Source organism: Eleutherodactylus coqui, chromosome 9, assembly GCF_035609145.1.
Source record: "Eleutherodactylus coqui strain aEleCoq1 chromosome 9, aEleCoq1.hap1, whole genome shotgun sequence".
Classification (NCBI taxonomy): Eukaryota; Metazoa; Chordata; class Amphibia; order Anura; family Eleutherodactylidae; genus Eleutherodactylus; species Eleutherodactylus coqui.
Window position 1 is genome coordinate 110,398,410 of NC_089845.1, and position 7,659 is coordinate 110,406,068.

The following is a 7,659-nucleotide window of genomic DNA, read 5'->3' on the forward strand; positions in this document are numbered from 1 at the left end:
AAATTGTGACAGCCCGGGACCTAATAAAGGCATCCAGGGCTGTCTAGTTACAGTCTCTATTAGAGCATAACTTTAGGATCCCTTAACAGATACCTCTGTGTTTTACATGCACAAGCAATAACGTACCGTCGTGATCAGTGATTTCTTCTTTTGATTTTCAGCTCCTTATTCTAAAAGCCATGGCTTTTTCATATCTCCATTGAAGTAGCTGAACGAGAGACAATTTAGAGATGAGCGAACGTACTTGGTAAGGGCAATTTCGCAATTTCGCACCGCGGTTTTTGAGTACTTCACTACTCGGGTGAAAAGTACTCGGGTGCGCTGTGGGGCGGGGGGTTGCAGAGGGGAGTGGGGGTAGCAGCGGGGAACAGGGGGGAGCCCTCTCTCTCTCTCTCCCCCCCCCCCCCCCACTCCCCGCTGCAACCCCCCGCTCACCCACAGCGCACCCGAGTACTTTTCACCCGAGTAGTGAAGTACTCGAAAATCGCGGTGCTCGATTGCGAAATCGCCCTTACCGAGTACGTTCGCTCATCTCTAAGAGACATGTTTTGCGAGACAAGTTGTCATTTTCATTGGTAATTTACACGCACGTTGGGGGTTCATATAACATTAACTGTTATTAACTCTTCGTGGAAGAATGCAAAAACTGCCATTCAGCCATTGATTCATTTGTTTAAAATTTAGCAGTGTTCAACATGTGAAATAAATAACATCCTACCTTTTGCACAAAAAAACCTTTTAAAATATATACAGGGTGGAGATTGGGAAGGTGTTAAAAGTATTGTTAAAAGGAGAAGACATTTAATGGGCATACAAAAGATGTTACATTTATATAAATGCTTAAAAAACACCAAGAAGTGCAATTTATTTAAGTTAATTTTATTTAATAAAAGTTACAAAAACATATAAAACATATACATATTATATTTCCATATGTTTGTTTTGATCCATAAAATAAATTTATGCCCTCTATTAAAACCCTAAAAAACAGAATTGATTTCTTCATGTATTCCATCCCTACTCAAAGATTCATATAAATTAAATGTTATCAAATGTAACCCAAAAATGATGCCTAAAAATACTACTCACACTGCATAAAAGACATTGAATAGCTACGTAGCCTTAAAAATAAAAAACATTTAGTTTTTGCCTTTTCACATCCTGTCAGCTATTTCTAATTATCTCCATCTTTAAAGCCCAAAATGCATTCATGCGTAAGGGATTAAATATACAGAAAGCCCTAGCAATCTATATTAATACCTTAGTGACCACCCCATAGTGTTTTTATGTCTTGCTGTAGTGGGCTTTAATCCCCAGGGACATAAAAACATGCTTCCTCTGGGGATTAAAGCCACGTGGGCTGTGGACGTGACAGCTCCATGCTGTCAGTTCCTGGAGGTAGCCGACAACCTGGAGCTGTCATCAGGGGCTGCAGAGAATGCTCACCCTCGTGCTCCACGATGTCCAGTTGCGATCTCGTTCTCCAGGACCTGACGCCAATCATCTGCGCATGCGCGACAGACATCATTACGTCAGCCGCATGCGTAGAAGCCAGGAGGCCTGAGAATTTTGAAATCTCCTGGCTCCTGGCTACTGAAGGTAGTCGGGAGGCAGGAGATATCACCGGGGACTGCGGTGAGTTGTCTCCAGGCCCGTGATCGCTGTTATCCAACAAATATCGGCGATCACAGAAAAGTTTTTTAAAAAGTTTAAAAAAGTTAAAGTTTCAGTTGCCCTCATGGATCAGATTCATGAGAGCAGCTTAAAATACTCACCCCTATCCTCTGTGATGTCCTGCGGGGATCTGGACCTGCCATGTGATTCTGCACATGCGCCGATGGGGAGAGCCCGGTAAATTTAAAATCTCCCTGCACCCAGCTGTCAAAGACAGCCGAGTGCAGAGAGATGTCACTGGGGACCGCTGTATGCGGTCATATTATCACTGTTATCCATTGGGTAATGGTGATTATATAAAGTTAAAAAGTGTAAAAAAAAAAAAAAGTATTAACGGATCGTATCCGTAAGGGGAAATGAAATGACATACCAAAGGTTCCAAGATTTGTCCCTCAATTGGATCTTTATCCGTGGACCTTTCTCAGCTTTAGCGCATGCACCTGTCAGCAAAATGGCGGACGCATGCGCAAAAATCAAGAATTGTCTAGTCAATTTAAAATCTCACAGCTCCTAGCTACCAAAGGTAGCCAAGAGCCTGGAGATGTCACGGGGGGCCGCAGCATGCGTACCCGGTCACGTGACCGCCGCTATCCAATGCATAATGGCGAGCACGTAAAAGTTTTTTAAAAAGTTGAAGTTTCATCTCCCCTCACCAATGTGATCGCTAAGATGAGATGAAACGTCTTACCGGAGGTCTCCACATTTGAGCTCCGACATAATCATCCTCCGTGGACCTTCCCCGGCTTCTGCGAATGCGCCCGCTGGCAAAATGCTGGACACATGCGCAGAAACCAGGGAGCCTGGGAAACTTAAAATCTCCTTGCTCCTGGCTACCAACATTAGCCAAGAGCCTGGAGCAGCGTCTGGTGACCTCGTTAAGCAGTCTTTGGTCATGTGACAAAAAAGTAGCGATCTACCATTAGGCTGGTCTCACACGACTAGATAGAAATTGCAGATTCTGCATGCGTTTGATCTGCAATAATATGTGGATCAATCAAATGCATTGGATTATACAATTCGCTCAAATTAGCGGGTCGGAATTACGTAATCCACTTGCAGAAAACAAGCCCGTTGTGCTCTACGGTCACACATATATCCCCATCCATGCGCAACTACGCACTAAGCGACGGTGTTGGAAATACAAACAAAAAAACCGTGTACTGCACATGACCGCCTGTGTAAGTACGCAGTTATGAACAGTACATTACAGGGCCGTACACAAGGCCATGGCCGAGCTCATAGCTGGGATCCACTGCAGGCCTCCGCAAGCGGATTCCACATACGGCCGTGTGAGCCCAGCATTATTTAGATCACTACCTGTAATACGTAATTAACAAGAAGCCCCCAGGAATACTCGCCTTCCTGCAGTTTCAGGAGCAGCTTGTTGAGTGCCTTCTGTGTGAGACTGCCGCACCCCACCAAGCTTACAAAGCCTCACCGAGCACCACTTTTTACACCCCATCCCTGCTGCTGAGGTCAAGATACCTCCCACAAAGTGCCACTGAAGAGGAGGGATACCCGTTTTTATTGCCCCATGTGCCCATCCCAACTGGGCCTCCGTAATTACCCCTGTCATCGGACATACCACACAGTTTATATTATTACTTTTATCTAAGATTTGGGGAATACCAAAAAGGGCGTGGAGGGTGGGGGGGATTATTTTTAGGGAGTCAATTTTTTTTCTGCACAAGTGAGCAATGAGGCCTGGAATTTATTCAGTTGTGCCCTGAAATCCAACAGGTGTTCCCTCCATTATAAACCTAGCCATGTGTCCTATAAGTAGATTGGGGCTACAATGGGTATGATTCTGAACACAGGACAAACAGGGGGATCCATTTGGGGTGAAAGTCTTCATTTATATATGTGCTGTACAAAAAAACCTGTTTTTAAAATGACACAATTGCCAAAAAATGAAAATCGTATTTTTTTTCCTTCTGCTTTCCTAAGATTCATTCAAAAACTGTGGGGTAAAAATATGCCATACACCCCTAGATGAATTTGTTTAGGATTATAGGTTTCAAAATGGGTTCATTAGTGGGGGTTCTCCATGATTTTGGAAGCTCAAGGGCTCTACAAGTGGGCAATGGTGGGCAATGGGGCCCAAATCACCTTCAAGCAAAATTTCTGTTCTGAAAGCCACCGACTGCTCCTTTTGGTTTCGGCCCCATTGCGCATACGGACATAATATTAGGGCCACAATAGGTATGTTTCTGAACACAGGACAAACAGGGGTATTAGTTATGGGGTGCAAATCTTCATTTTCGTGTGCACTATAAAAAAAAACTGCCTTTAAAATGACATATTTGCAAAAATATGAAATTTTAGTTTTTCTCCTCTAAATTGCATTAACTCCTGACAAAAATACTCATAACACCCCCAGTGAGTATATTAACAGGTGCAGCTTTTAAAATGGGGTCATTTGTGAGGGTATCTATCATTTTGACACCTATGAGCCTTTAAAATCTTGGCTTGGTGTAGAAACAAAGTGTTCCTCAAAATATTGAAAAGTAATGTTAAATTTCTACGTCTTTTAAATGGATTAAAAAAAACAAAGGTTTTCAAATATGAGTCCAGAATAAAAGTAAACAGATGGATATATATATCTTAACAAAAAATCTTTCAAAATGTTCCAAATTGTGGCACTTTTAATAAATATACATAAGTTCTAATGGTCTATTTTTACCACCTAAATGAAGTACAATATGTGGCAATAAAACAATGTCAGAATCACTTGGATGTGCAAATCCTTAATGGAGTTATTCTGTGTTAAAGAGACACATGTCAGATTTCCAAATTTCCATTAAGGCACAAACAGGCTTGGTCACTAAGGGGTTAAGCAGTTCCACAGAACATCGATATTGTAATACAAAACAGGATAACAGCAGCACCCAGAAGCATGTTTCACCATTTCTTCTACTGAGGGTAGTAAGTTGATGCACAGATACCAGTATTTAAACACCCAACAAGCCAATGACAAGATAAGTAACACAATTGAAAGATACATCTTGGCCAATAACATCTCACCTCAAAAATATGAAATATTACATTTCTATCTTTCATTGTGCAAAGCATTTTTTCTTCAAATGGAATAATTTTTAATGTTGCCCTGGTGGTCTTTAAAGCCCCATTTACACGGGATGAATGTCGGGCAAACAATGCCCAACACTCGTTACCGCTTGTACATCCTCCCATGCTGATGCACAGTAGCGAGTATCGTTGGCTCGCAGCGGGGCGGCTGCAGGAGATTTCTCTCCACTTTGCTTCCCCACCCCTCTCCATTCACCTAACATAGCGGCCGTTCAGTACGGAATGGCTGCTGTTTACACTGAACGATCATCGCTCAGCTCATCTTTCATCATTTAGGCTGCATAAATGATGGACGATGAGCTGAAGGATGATTGTTCAGTGTAAACAGCAGCCATTCAGTACTGAACGGCCGCTGTGTTAAGTGAATAGAGAGGGGCAGAGGAGAGCAAGGAGTGAAATCTCCAGCTGCCCCGCCCCCCTGCTAGCTGCTCTGTCAGAGAGCCAGCAATACTCGCTCCTGTGTAGTGATTATGTGCGGGGACGAGTGTCGAGCATCGTTTGCCCAACATTCGTCCCGTGTAAATGGGGCTTTATCTTTGCTCTTAAAATGTGATGACTTGGAAATCTGCTCTATTAGTAGGAACACATATTGTTCATGCGGTATTTATTACTGGCGGATGTTACAAAGTGTTAACTATTGTACAGGAAAAAAGGTGGGGCAATGCAGGAAAGTTCATCCAGATCATGCAAAATATCTTCTTGTATTTGTGTCATTCCAAATAACCCTTTTAGCAACCAAAAAATCTAACAGCTCCTTGTATTCAGGACAAATCTTTTATTGCAACCACTATCTAGATATCTGTCGCACAATAAAAGCATCAATAAAGATGCAATAAGTTGCATAATGTGCGTGCCGCGGCTTGTAGCTCGCGACAAAGTCGTGGCATGGTGGCTTCAACACAGGCCAAGAATTGTTGGCTTGTTAAGCAGGTAAAGGGTTAATGCACTATGTGCAGAGTCTGCTGGTTTTGTCTGCCTTTGCTGCATGGTTGCATGCTGGACTAGTCATGCCTGGGAGTAGGGTGGAGGTGTGTTTTTTTATTAACTCTGCCATTGTTTCAGGTGCACCTCTCCTGGTGAGCAGTGCTGCTTATTCCCTTCCATAGTGGAGAAGTTGGAGTTTGGAGCTCTGCTGTGTCGGGTGTTTTTTCTACTTGCAGATAAGTTGCTGCAGGTTATTTTTCAGTTGTATTGTTGCTTTTCATTTCTGTTTTTGCTTTGCGAGTCGGTTCATCTCTCCAGGGGTTCCTATAGGGATAGTCAGGGCCCAGAAAGAAGACCGTGGGGCCACTTTTATCGAGGCGATGACTTTGCTTTAGCAGGGACCCATCACCTCCCTGCTAGGTTAGGGCAAGACTTCCTTCCCTTTCCCTGGAGTGGTGTTACTGTCCCGCATTGCGTGGTGTGCGGTTTTTTCCAACTGTGAGTATGTTCCCTGTTGCCGTGCGGTGTGTAGTACTTTTGTGTCGCACTGGCTTTTCATCTGGGCTACATATTTCAGTTGTGGTGCGCACTGCTCTTCGGTGCATAAGTCTTTCTACTAAAGTAGTTGTGAACATCACTCTGCGTCTGTACTAAGCGTGGTGCTTGTGTGCCGCACGGATGTGACAGTGTGATTGAACTGCAACAATTCCTCTCACCATATTGCACCTTTAAGGTCTTTTATAACAGAGGATGATTGACACTCTGGGGCATGAACAACTGTTCATATGATCATTCGTGCCCCCCATAGAGTTTCATCATTGTCAGCAGCACATCTCCTGTTTTCCTGAAAGGTTGGATTGATTCCCTGAGATGCAAAAAAGATGCAATCATGTGAAGAACAAGTGTTTGCTCATTCATCGGGTCATCGACGGCACCTTAACATGGCCCGATGATCAGGCAAACAAATGCTACTAGAGCTTTTTTTTGCCCAATCTCAGAGCAGTGTAAAAAGTCCTTTAATCAGTTACAATTCTTGTGCGACTTTTCATCACCTAATACAACTACATTTTGACACAGAAAAATGCTGTGTATCAAAGTTGCATCACTTGTGATTTTAAGTAGCATCTCTGTAGCCTGGGTCATATGGCAATTTTTTTTTACAGCTAGAGTGATGGTTTTTTTTCCCCACTTCAGTCAAGAATGGGACTGTGATTCTGCATACATCTAAGCCTGTCTATAAACAATGTACATCATGTACTTAATTTCTGCATAAAACAGCTCCTTATGCTATTAAAATGAAATACAGGAGTGTTTGCTGGTGGTCTACCTCCCACAAAAGTTATCCCTTCAGGAGGAAGAAGTCACAGCTTTTTAAAAAGGAATGTTAATAACTTCTATCTCTTTCCGGTATATGGTTGTGCGCATTGACCGTCGGAGTTGTATAAAAACAATAGGTGAACAGACAGACATTGTTTGTGAGAAAACAAGCACAACTTTGCTAAACAATAAAACCAAACGAATGTTTGCAACCAAAAACGAGAAGACTGTATTGTCTGGAAATCATGTGGCTATGAACCGCAAAAGTAAAAAAAATTGTTAAAATGCCAAATAAATAATAATGTCAAGTTGTCAATTTATTCATACAGAAGGAAAAATGGAGGAACAACTCTAAGGCCTCAGTCAAATGGGCGTTTTCTCGTGCGATTTGCGCATGTGCATGCGATCTGCGCATATATAGAACCATTGCTTCGCAATAGCATCGGACACATAGCCGCTTTTTATGCGGATGTCCGATAAATTATAGGACACGAGGAATCGCAGATCGCGCCTATCTGCGTTCTGCGATTCCTTGTGTTCTATATATGCGCTCAATGGGGCCGGCGGCAGCAGCGCCGACCCCATTGAGGACATATACTACAAAGATCATTCTCCTCTGCCACAGCTGTAACAGCTGTGGCAGAGAAGAACGATGTT